At 40.2% G+C, this 13,687-nt stretch overlaps 1 protein-coding gene across 3 annotated transcripts in view; it reads right to left on the bottom strand.

Moving 5' to 3' along the window:
* Window positions 1–13,687, bottom strand: part of Sm (heterogeneous nuclear ribonucleoprotein L) — a 150,235-nt gene that overhangs the window by 94,027 nt on the left and 42,521 nt on the right. The gene's annotated exons all lie outside the window — the stretch shown is intronic.

The raw sequence follows: 13,687 nt of genomic DNA, 5'->3' as shown, positions 1-13,687 counted from the left end.
AACATTTTCACACTTTGTTGACTTAGGCGACGGTGCATTGCATCTCAGCGAGTTCTCCGAAAGGAGCTCAAAAGCCGAAAGAAACGTGGATATTAATCTTTAATTAAATACGAGTTTCTAAATATTAATCTTTAATTAAATCTCCGAGTTCCAAATTAAGAAAAAAAAAATTATACGCAATGCATTAGGTATCCGATCTAGGTCAATCTAGGAGAATAAATGTATAAATAAAATATTTTGTCGATGCGCGTTTTTTTTGTTTATATGGAATCTCTACTATTTTACAAAATAAAGAGAAAGTAATATCAGATTCAGAAATATTTTTTTCAACGCAATTGCACTTACGATTAATTATATTTACGATAGATTTAAACTTCGTTTTACAAGCCTCACAGCCTCGAACTTTTTAAATTAAATTCTCCTGTTTTCTTCTACGTCATATTATCATACGGCCGACATTGATGAAAACCATGCACCTTTTTGCTTCGTTCTAAACACGCGCGCTTTAATTAGTCGCTTCGAAAATCCCTGATATCTCAACATTGGGGCAATCGCCATATTCTTCTCAGTCTCCGTTACGAAAACCTGTCGTTAAGAGAAGCGGCAATAGTTCTGAAGCACCTCCGTATTTCCGTTAACCTATTTCGAGCACATGATCGATGCACATCGTATATCATGCGCTGCAAATCGAACGAAGTTTACATGTTGCGTTCTCCAGGGCATCCCCATCGGCGCAACAACGTGTGCGAAACGCTCGGTACATAAGGTTCGACCGCCCTCACACGACGCTCGCAACAGATCCAGACAGAAAGTTTGCGTGGCGTAGGTAGGTTGAGAACCGAGAGGTCAGGGAGCAACATGAGACAAATGGCAAACTGCATTTGAGCCCATTCACGAGTGTTGTACCCTAATAGACGCATCGACAACACCAAATTTTCTCGGTGAAAAAGTCAGTATTTTACAGCGACTGTTTTCCATTTGGCGCATTTTATTTCGCCTCACCAGACATCATCTCATGCAGCATAACCGGAAAGCTTATTCACTGATATTTCCTTGCTCAATTATAATAAATTCAGATTTAATTATTCAAATTATTCATTGCTGGATCGCGACTGAATTAATTAATTCGATTATTTAAAATTCAAATATATTAGATTTTGTAAAATCTCTGAATCTATTAGAGATATAGATGCTTTTGTTGTATATTTGCTTTATTCTCAAATAATAATCTAATTTTAGAACTGATTCTCAATGCGAAACTAAGAGTTACGCGACTCAAGATTTATAATGATCGATTTAGTTAGGATTTACGAATTTGTCAAGCACAGGAGACGAATCACTTCGGAATTAGGGTAACTAGACATTGTAACACGAAGCAGAGTGTAGGACAGATTAGAGAGAAAACAGAATTGCAACATGTTCGGCTGATGGCACTGATTTACAATGCAATTAGCACTCTCTAATTTAATCCTTAATCCTTAATCGTGAGATTAGTTTAAATAACGTTTGAAGATTAACACTTTGTTACACGTTAATACAACGTTAACTTTAATCGTGAATTAAATCGTGATTTGTAACAACATTAGACGGTATATATATAATGCTTAATCTACTTGACTAAATTTATTTTTCTTAGCTGATTTTCGAATATACTACAAACTAAATGAATAACTTTAACAAAGAAAAATGTGAATGGAACACATATATCATGCCGGTTACGGTAGAGTTGAGCGTCTTTTAGCGATAAGCTGTAATCGTCAAGTCCCGGGGACGCGGTCAAAGAAGGTGTTAAGTATCGCGCAGGGGTGCGGACGGGCCGCGACACATTTTATTGCAAGATGGTCGATAATTGAGAGCGTTTAGCAGCGGGCGCGTGTTTACCTGTCGAGACGCCAGCCGAGGAAATCTCGAATTTGCGCGGCACGAGCGATGACACGACGTGGCTCGCTGCCAAAGTAGCTTCCCTCCGCGCGAGTTCTCCTTGCCGCGCGCGCGGCACATCTCCCGCGCGGCTAGACGAAAACACGCAACTAGTGGAATCGCATCTAGTGAGTCACGCTGTTTATTCGGGAAAAATGCGGTTCGTCGCGCCGCTTAAATGCAGTCTGAATACGCGAGACGCGCCAATGTATTATCCCGTGCTCGCGATTAGTCATGCTATATCACAGAGGATATCAAGCCCGCGCGTCGCGACGTCTGAATAAGGCTCGAATGAGATTGTCGGCCTCGCCACGAGTGAGCGCAATCGCCCGCTACAAGGCGCGCAATCATGCCATAATGATTATATAAATTTTACGATATGCCTGAATAATCAGAGTATAACAGTCTGTGATCTTTCAATGTCTAATTTATAATTTATCTACTCGATTATAATCCAAATTTATAATAAATTATTTATTTATATATAATTAATATATAAATTTATGTAAAATTAAATTTATATATAAATTATTCGATCGTAACTGAATTAAATAATTCAATTACTTGAAATTCAAATTTATTGAATTTTGTCTCGATTATTGTTGCCGCATATAATTCTGCAAAGAAAGATAAATTAGTCCGACTTGAAATCTTTGTATTATAGTCATAAGAATCAAGCTCATCAATCTAGTTCTATATATAAAACGTCACACGTACGCATTTCTGTGCGTAATCGGATAAGCCCAAACAGCAGAAGCTGGCGAGCACGAAATATCAAGATCAATAAATAGAAGCGGAAATTCAATTTCCGTCGACTCGAGTTCTCGCGACAGCTGTCCGCAGGTTGAAAAAGAAAACCGTAGGAACGATCGGACGGTCGATGTGATAATTAAATTGTTTCGCAGCTTAATGAAAAAACGGAAGATACGCTGGATTATGTAAAATTGTCACCGTATCCGCGAACGGCCGATAAATTTTTATGCACCGGTCGGCCGCTGTATCCAGCGTGCGTCATGTAATATGTATGATCCGTTGCATTTCAGATTGGCTTATGAATAGAAGCGAGGATTCGCGCACGTCGCCTACACCGCCACCGCTATCGCGCCCGCGCCGGTCCGCCGGTTTTTCGAGAACCGCGCGCGCGACCGGCGAGCGTACACTCGAACCTAATTGTCCGGGGTGTTGTCCCATCCGGGTCGTCGACCCCCTTTTGTGCCCGTGCGAGATACAATGCCGGTAGGAGAAATCCTTGGGATGGGTCGGCCGCGGTATAAATTCAGGAGCGGACGCTTCTGCGGACGCGACGCACAAAGCGGAGCTCGCGCGCGCGCGAGAGAGAGCGATAGCACGTGCCTCCTCGCCCGCTTGAGATCGCGATAAGGAAAGCACGTAATCTCTTTGTTCCGCGAAGATGCATTCGCCCGGACGGAGTGCATTGAGCCGCGTGAAAACGTGATTTACCGAAGCTTATCTGCCGCGTGTTCTCGCGACGGAAAAACGTCAGGCGTGAAGGAGGATCGTTCTAGCACCGTCGGAATAAATATCCAAGGATGTTAGAAACGATTAAAGGTATATTGTGTATTACGGAATAAAGAGATTCTATAAAGATCGTGACAAAAATCGTAATCTTCGCAAACTGTACAGAAAAAAAAGAAGCGCCAAATAAAGATAAAGACTTTTATACGCAACAATCTATAATCTTAGAAATGAGCAAAGAGAGCGTGGAACGGGCTAAGTAAGAGCCAAGCGCTGTTGACGGTGCACAAAGGTTAATTCCTTTATTTATGATATCAAATTTTTAAAAATAAACGTTCCACACTCTCTTTGATTGTTACCAGAGCCTTTACACGGACTTAGAAATGAGATTATATTGCATTAAACGAAGAAAACTTGCTTGAATGAAGTTATTTATATAGTTTAACTAAGAAAAAAAATTGAAATAAAAAGTTGAAATTCTTATAAGATTGATTGTTGCGTATACGAGTATAAGTTTTGACTTGACACTTTTGTTTTTTCTGGCCAGTTGATATATTATGAAACGGGATATGGATAGCGGATTATATAAATAAAACAGAAACGAAACAAATCAGCCTCGTGTTCGACATGACAGTGGACGTCTTGAAAAAATAATAAAACATGCATGTTACTATTTTACAGGAACTTTTCTTAGATCAGCATCTAATAAATGATAAGAATCGACTATAGGGGATAATCCAACTTGCATTTACAAGACAACGAGTACAGACAAGAATTACTCGCTTGGGGGAGTCTATAGACGAGTCCCGCGTTCCCGTTCTCGGGTCGAATGACAATGCAGTTTATTGGTAGGAGAGCTAAGGGGTTTAATCCTCGTTCTTGAGCAGGTCAGGCAGTAATAATAGATTTGCTTCGTCGGAGGGCATCAATCAGCGTGCGCGCACGGGGGTGGAGGAGCGTGCCGTACCGTCTTATTTAATTCATCGGCATTCCCATGTATCTCCGGTCGTGTTAATACGACTAATCTCCGCCTTCTCGTTTATAAAACACAATCAGCTCGGAAAAGCAGACCGGTGATTTATAATGACATTTCTCCAGCGGGGAGATATTTCCCCGCGAGCCGCTCTCTCTTTCCGGGTTGTTGATAAATATTCTACGTCGGCTCTCTTTCGCCTCCTCGATGCCAGATGGTTCCAGGCATAATGCTCGCTTTGTAACCGGGAACGAAAGCCACCTCAAAGACCGACGACACGCCAACCGCGAAAGACAGAAACGCCGCGGCGATGTCGCGTATTAATTAGACGGGGAGAGAAAACAAATGTGCACGGTGGGACGGAGCATTCATTAATGCATCGTAAACGTCGTAGATGACGAAGTGAAGCGCCGGGTTTGAAAGTAGCCGTAAATTTCAAAGGTTGCAAGTTGACAAGAGCGCGTTATGAAAAAAATAAGTAACGATAAATTTGTTAAAAGCTCGACGGTAAATCAAAGCGCGAACAGGCCGCGATCGTAAACATTTCATCCTCATCTTTAAAATACAGAATTTCTGCGTTCTACGCTGCAAGGTCACGACTGTGCAAGGAAAGACAGCAAACTTGTGTAAATTTTCATGGAAAAAGTCACATTTCTCTCGCGCCCGCATGCCAGTGACAATTTTCGTGAAAATCATCCTTCTCTTCGGGGAATCGAAGAGAACGTCGTCCATTCGAGGGATTTTCAACGCGAAAAAACCAAGGATAAGGTTTTCCGCGTCGAAAAATCTGCCGCGCAGCGATCTTTCGGTGCCGCTCGGGGATGAGCGTGGCCGAATTTACGGGCAAGCGCGCGCGCGCGCGTCCCGCTTCTAATCCCGCTCCAATCCCATTCGGGCGAGACTGGAAGCGCATAAAAAATTGATGAAGTGTCCGCAATTACGACATCAATTTGGCCGACACGAGAACACGACCGAATACAAAGACAACGCGCCGGGGATGCAGCTGAAAACTGGGGTATTTCCCCCGAGTGCAATGCCGGCGTATCCCGTCGGGGTGCATTCGATATATGCGCGCGTGAGCCTAATAAACGCTGGCACTTGCGATGACCAACACGGCGGACGAATTAAAGGACGACGAAAACGCGGCGCATAAAAAAATACATAGGTATATTCGCTTCTTTTTATTCATCGAAAACTATACGATTAGATGCTAGACGATCAGTCAGAAATGTACATATTCCTTACGATTTTTGTATACGAAAGATTTATTTCGTATTATTGCAAAAGATTCAATTATTGCTCTCTAATATAGCAATCGAAAGCTCTCGAATTATTGCGGCTGTTATGCGTTCCTAAACTCTGATGTACATAGTAAACTTGACTCTCAACTCGTGATTTCAATCTTAACACACTCTCGTCCCTAATCTCTCTAAACTTGAAATTCTCAACTCGCGAACTTTCACGTAGTAACCTACATCCTGTAGATCTAAACTGTGAATTTCCAAGTTATAATTTATATATAATTATTCCGCATGAATATTAATGATAAATAAACCTATCATCAGCTGTTACGGTCTGCAACCTGAAACCGGCTTATCAACGAATTTATAATTTCCGCTGAAGACGATAAGACCGCAAAAATATTTTATTCTTTTCGTATTATTAGTTTTATCACCGTGCGATGGTTTACATGACATTAATGTGTTTTATTATTATTAATATACCGAGTTGCTTGTATAAAAATATTGGAAGTTTCCCATGTAATTATTAAATGTTTATCATTCAATCGAAAACGAAATGTAAAACAGCTGTAACGTTATATTTTATTAAAATAGTTAAGCACGTATCTTAATGTCTACGTCGATATACGATTCAATTTTAATACGCAGTAGTGCTTATCGACATGGAGCAGTTCGTAAAAAGTTAATGAAGCATTCATAAACGTACACACGTATTGATTTTCCGGTTATGCTATCAATCATGACTCACGAACATCAAAATACAATTAGAATTATTTCTTGGCGCAATATAGCGCACGTCTCTAGAACAAGAGTGTTTATACTTATTTCTATTTGAAGGACCGAAATTAAATTTAATTCGTCCACTCGAGGTAATCTTATTTTTCAGGCAGTTGAAGCTGTCGAAAATCTAATTTCCGGCGGATCTTCTCGGGGAGTCTAAGCGAGATCGGTACTGGGAAACTCGCGGTGTAGCCAGACACTAATTGAACAACACCGATGTAAGCCGCGGGGATACGAGGGTGTACGAAACGCGAATGCCAGAAACCCGGCAATAGCCGACGAAAGAAGTTCTCAATTTTGCTGCCAATTTCTCGAGGGAAATTCGTCGAGCCGCGCGTCGGATGATACGGACATCGCCTCGTGAGAACGATCCTGGAAACGCGTGATGTTTCACACGCATTGCTCTTCATTTGTCGTATCGCGGGCCGCGGCGCGGAACGCGTCGCACTCGAGAGAGGATATAGAGACAAAAGTGTCGGTTACGAGGGCAAGACAAATGAGTGCCGTGTGAGATGACGAGGGAGAAGTCTCCGCGAAGAGAAGTGGCGGAAAACCCGAGAGACGCCAGCTCATTTTTTCGGCCTTACTGAAATCTGGCGTCATAACTGACCTACCGCGCTGTGCGCCTTTTCCTCCCGTTCTCGCCTTTCTTCTACGAATATAAAATGTCACGCGACCCGGCCAGGACGGGAAAACTATGGCCTGTGTCATCTCCACACATTTTACAGCTAAATGTGACAGTTTCGCGTAACATATTTCGACTATGTATAAAATTTTAAGCCTTAAAAAATATTGTGTTTATGATTTTCAGAAAATTGATGGTGAGAAATGTAATAAAAGTGAATTATATAGAAATTATAAGAATATAAGTATAAGAATGATATAAAATAGATTTATGAACGCAAGATGTTTTAATTAAAGCACACGATGGTTATACGGAAAGTAATATGTAAAAATAAAAGTATTATATTTATAAGATAATAATGTTAAGTTACAAAAATACATCTCATGTTAAAAAAATATCCTCGATCTATTTCTTGTCATAAATTTTTTTAAATTAATTAATTTGATTAGAAATCCAAAATAAATGTTTATTCGTCATAGATATTTGTTATTTCACACCTTTCGTATAACTCACCATAGTTGTCGCGTCACTTTATCCAAAGCAAGTAAAAACGAAAGAAAATTCGAGGCACGCAGACAATACGGGGGTTATGATCTCCCCCTGCATTGTCTGCGCGTGTGCGCTCAATTTCAGTGATCTCTGTTGCTCCCTTAAGAAGGTAAAACTCCACCCTAGTGTTCTATGGAATGCTGTCGGCCATAATCATCCGCTTTCCTAACACACAGACATACACACGTTCCATAGAGAGACGATTAAGGTCAACCCGCACTCACTACTTTCGGCGGAATCACTGAAGGCTCTCTCGATGGAGCCTGTATTCGGAGCGCATTTCGTCCAGTGGTCATTGTTTCGGTGTTAAAGGCATTACAATGGTGCACGTGAAACAGCGGTTTTAAGTTTACGATCCCCGGATAATTCCAGGAAATTGAGAAGACGGAGGATCACGTTGATGGACGCGCGACACCCGCTTGACGAAAAGTGGAGCGATATTTCTCCGTTCGGAACTTAATCGCGCGTCGTCTTTCCGCAATTTGCCAAGTTTCGATATTAAATACTGCAATAATTAAGTCTCAACTACTCAATTCTTCGTTACAGTAACTTACGTTACGTTAGTTACGCTAATTAGGTAACCCCCACATAAAGTTACTTACGCGAAGTTTAAGCAATAAAATAACACCGTAACTATCTATTCTTCAAATTTTCCCTCAGGATCTTATTCACCTTTTCAATTTCGTTTCGATGAAATTCAACGAGCTTGAAAATTTTCACGCTTGTGACACACAGTGATCTATTACCAGAAAGTATTTGCCCCGCGTAAGAACGTTTTACAAAGATCAAACTTTCAAAATCTGACGTTTCATATCCAACGACCTAATATTTGAAGAAGGAAATAACTGGGACTTAAGATATCGGCTATTCAAAAATCGAGGGATTTCGATATTAAATCATGCGGCCAGGTTATATAGTTCGTGGAATGAATTTAAATGAAGATTGAACTATTAAGTCTTTTTGTTATCAAAAGAAGATTTGCAAGAGAAATTCTGGTCAGGGATGAATTAAGCCGTTTTGAATATTTAAAGATCCGTTCGGAGAACGATATATCTGGAAATTTTTCATGCAAAATGTTTCAACTAATGCATTAATATATGCTTATTTATCATTTATTACATGACATATTATCATATGTCATAAGACGCGTATGTCATATAAGAGAAGGAAAAAAGCCTGTTGTTCCAGGTGTTGTTCATTTTTATTTGCTGATAAAATACTACAAACACTACTAAGCACAGGTAATTCAAGCACTAATTGCTGTAAAGCAAAAGGAAATTCAGAGAGATTCCAAGTACCTAGAAGGATTTTGCGGGAATTAAAGACCAACCATATTTGTTAATAATCGTATTTCACAGATATAAAGACCAAAGCCATCTGGTAATTAAGCCATTCCGAGGGAGACATTTTCCAGCGGGCGAGACTGGCCTGCATACGCGAAAAGGTTGTTCCGCGTCGTATCAAGCGGGGAGAGAATACGGAAAACTTTCCAACGAGCGGCACGTGACACGGGTCAGGAAAAAAGTCGAGAAGCCGAGGAGTGACGTAGGTCCGTGCTACAAGGACCCTGCTTCGTATTTCCCTGGAGAGACGGCGGAAGTCTGTTCTTCGGACATTACGTCATTTTGTGCACTTCTAAGGGACTCGCAGAGACGGCGACATACGTTTTTGAAAAAGACCATTTAGCGTATACGATTTGTAGAACGACGCAAATTTAAAAACGCGAGTGGAATTTTTAAAATTTCGAAGAAAAGAGATTTGAAAAATACGTTTCTTATTTCTACAGCAATAAATCTATACCTATTGTGGTAATAATAATAATAGTAGTTCAGTCAATAAATACTAAAGCAGGAGAAAGCTTGGAAAGCAATAAGTGATCCCGCTCTTGATTCTCTCTATTTTCACCGAAGAGGTACCGACTCTAAGTTGGCCGTATGACCTTTCATTGAAATATAACGCGGTAGATGTAAGACATCTTGTACACGTTTAACAATGTACACAAATGAAAATAGGTCTTAATGAAAAAAATAACATCGCGTCGCTACGGCCAACGCGAATTTAAAGCGTTTAACGAGCAAAAAAAACCGTGTGTGACCGTCATTATCCCTCGGAGGCAACAATGTGCCATCGAGTAACTAACTTCGATGCATCCAACGATAACGCTATGTCATACCCGGAAGAGGAATGCTTATCTGAAGAGCGGTTATGTATTTCGGAGCAACATCGGGTACCCCTTATCGCGAACGGAGGTCGTACAAAGGTAACCGTCGACCTCGTATCGCTAAATACGAGCTACCCGGTACGATATATCCTATTAAGGTCAGCGCAAGATAAAGCTCCCGCCGCGATTTCAGCGTATCGTTGATTTCCATTCCCGAGTCAATTAAGCTCGGCTTAAATGAAAAGAGATTTAAAATATTCAAAGGCTTCGCGGACAAGCGCGCAATTGTGCATCCCCGGGATAGGCGAAATAGATTCAGCTACGTTCCACTTTGTATCGGAGTTTCTAAACTGGATCCCGCGCGGATCTCCTAATTTAGCGTGTCACGCAAATTAATAGCCTGCTAACGGGATAGCTAATGGCCTGAGAAATTCAAGAAGTTATCGCGGTAACTGCACCGGAAGCCAAACGCTTTGCTGTCCAACAAGCGGTAACTGCAGATAATTACTTCGTCCAGCGTTTCCATTAATTCTTACGATACTAAAAATTCGTAATTAACGAACAGCAAACGTGCCACGTGGGTAGCGCTCGGTCATTCTGAAAGCGATAAATCAACTATTACGCGACCTCTCGCGTATATTATATGCGGCGCGTTCTGGCCGTAAAAACCGGCCTTTGTTAGAAATATGCATTCTAAGTGTTTCAAAAGGGTTCATAAATTATATTTTATTTACTAGCGGACTTTACTGCCGGGTTAAAAGACGCCGGACAGAAAATGTCGTCATAATTATATTTTAGACATGAATATTCTGAAACGTAAAAACCTCACACGACACTAACAAACCATTCCTCTCGTAAGACAATATAACGCACAAGATACTCTATTTCGCCGACCGGCGTGCGCCAGGAACTTCCTTCTTGCAGCGCGGCGTATAGTTAATAATGCAGTATAGGAAATAGTTAACGAACGGCTGCGTGAAGTTATCTACTCCACGGCGGCGGGTGTTAGGCGAACGAAATTGTTGCTCAACAAGTAGTAAACGAGCTGATCATAATCGCGAGCTGTAAAGCAGGCGGGCCTCCATCCGCGAAACCCATAAAGCCCATGCATTCTCTCTCAATGCGGCAGATACTTTGCACAGTGGAAACTACAACCCACGACGGTAGATTTAACGACGGTAGCGCGGCGTCGGCGGTGGTTGAGCACACGCAGGGCGCACTCTCTCTCCGTTCCTCTCCATAGCTTTCTGAAAATCCGGGATTTCATCCTTCTTGATCCTTCGGCGTTCTGTTGTAAAGAGCTTATACTTCACCTCGCAGCTATCGATCGGCGGAGTGTCATCGACGTTTGATATCCGACCTATGTTGTTCCGTGTAATCGTAAACTCACTTACTCCGTTCCATATCGCTCGAAGAATATTACGAACTACAGAAGTTTAAAGGTCTTAACTTATATATATATATATATATATATATATATATAAGTTATGAGGTTTTAATGTGCGAATCTCAGGAAATAATCCTCACAGTTGAAAATTTACATGAAGTTTCTTCACGGGAAGTTAAATAAATCTTTTCTTCTTTGTACTCAAAACAACCGCAGCTTTCGCATCTTGAAATACTTGATTTATCTTTACGAGACAACCAGCGTGTGTTGCGTACCACAAACTGAGAGGGTTATTGTGGCTCTTAATGCTTTACTCTACGAATTGGGTTAAGTAGGATTAAAAACCGAATGAAATGTAGAATTATGCAGAATTTGCAAGATTAAATACCTTTTTCGTATGCTGAAATTAACCGTAGAGTAAATCCAGATTGCGGAATGTTATTATAATATAAACAGTAGCATGGAATATCTACTCTAAATTCATTAAAATTCAAATAGTTGCATAAAAATTACTCATTATTTTTAAATGCAAATTTAATCTGTGTTGTTAACTTACATAAAATTTGCATAAATTTTGTTATTATATTTTGAGGCATCTTGAAGTATATATATATTCTTAAAATATTCCGCGAGTGCTTTGTTATAAATTTTCGAGAGAGAGAAAGAGAGAGAGAGAAATCTTCAAACTCTTAAGTCTTTCAAAGCACTGGTATCTAAAGGTTATCAAATCTGCAGAGAACGCTTATCTTCAAACTATATTTGAAGTGACTATATAGAAACTTCGCAGCGATTAACTCCTTCGAAAATTTACAAGAACGTAGATCCATCATGCCTATCTCCGAGTTCATATCGCTTATCGAGAATTCCCGACCACGTCCCGCCATATTGATATATTTCTGAAATATATGATAAAAGTCGCAGCTCTGAAAAGAAACGATATACCCTCCGCGTTTTATGTGTCCGTGTATATATATGTTTATGGGAAGTCGTCGACCGTGCTATTGCAATTACGGATAAGATTAAGGGTCCTTCGACGCTCGTAATGGGCCTGTGATGTCGTTGTCGGAAATAAGAGAACTTATCTACTGTCCTATAATACGGAGTGACGCATGCCACCGATAGCAAAGTGCGAAATCGTGATTATATGGTTTTCGGTTATTACAAGCTTGAGAGAGGTAAGAGCGATAAGAGGGCGAAAAAGAATAACAGTCTACCGAAGGGATCGAAGTCGTAAATTGAGGAGGCAGTTCCGACCCGAAAATATTGAATTGCATGTTGCGTCAGTCACATTTCTTTCTCTCTTTATTTTAAGATAGATGAACAAAGAAGACTTAAGCTCAAAAGTATTTGTTATAATTACTGTATTGTTATTTGCTTTTTAATTTTCTCAATCAAACACGGAAAAAAAGATTAGCTACTATAGCTAAAATAATCGTAATATATGGATAACCAACATTTTTTGCAACGAGAGTAACATTTTTTGCAGCGAGAAGGTTTTGCTACTATATTGCTAAACTATAGCTCTCGCTGCAAAAAATATAGCTCTAGCTGTAAAAAATATTGGTTATCCATATTTTACGACTAAATTTAGCTAAATTTTTTCCGCGAAACAAAGATAAATTTTCTTTTTAAATAAAAAATTCAATAATTGTTTATAAATAAAGTAATTAATTAAATTCCCATTAAAGAAAGGCTCAAATAATTCTCAATTTAACAGTTAAAATTGGTTAGTAATAATATATAGTAACATGTATTCAAGTACCTAAGCTGAAATAAATTTCGCTCATCAAAATTAAGAATATCTCAGGTAACAATATTTTTATTCTATAAAAATACTTTTTCTCTCAGTTACTTATTAGACGAAATTACCGTTATTCTAGACAATTAATAAATCTATACGAAATAAAATGCAAGCTACACAATAAATCATTTATCGCAATTAAATTAAAGCGCAAGCAATAAAATATTTAGCGTGCGTTTATTTCATAATACACTGCATGTGCGGCCTTGTCCGGTTTGATGTTTTTGCGACAAAGCGCCAAGAGCACCGTGTTGTCACTGGCGTAACGAAAGCCACTGCTCCGTTTGTCGTCGCATTACCCATTGAAAGGCGGTCGCGTCAAGTTTGCTATAGGAGACATCAAACGCCATTGTATTTCGCAGTTACTAAGCGATCACTATAGCTCATATTCGTAAGCGTATCTAACTTTTCGGATCGTCGATAGTATCTCGCGCGATTGATTCACTCGGAATGGAAATCGAAGCGAAATAGAGAATGGGAAATGTAAACCGGTCCAGGGCACTTACGGGCGCGATACTTATCTCCGTCTTTGCATTCGAGGTGTATTCCGCATCGCGCTCTGAGCTTTCGGTTTAAATGCGACTCGCCTGCCGTTCCGTGATCGATAACGCGGAATAATATGCAAATCGCCGGGTGGCGTCTTCCGAGGAACGGGAAGCCGCGTTATATATCAATCGCATGCTGACAATCAATTCGAAATTGAAGAATAGAGAATATTTCACGTGGTTACGTTTATATTTCGCAACGCGGCAAATATTTCGAAGAAATGAGACC

The sequence above is a fragment of the Temnothorax longispinosus genome, chromosome 1, assembly GCF_030848805.1.
Source record: "Temnothorax longispinosus isolate EJ_2023e chromosome 1, Tlon_JGU_v1, whole genome shotgun sequence".
In the NCBI taxonomy this organism is placed as follows: domain Eukaryota; kingdom Metazoa; phylum Arthropoda; class Insecta; order Hymenoptera; family Formicidae; genus Temnothorax; species Temnothorax longispinosus.
The sequence above is the reverse complement of the archived record's forward strand: the minus strand, read 5'-3'. Positions and strand labels throughout refer to the sequence as shown.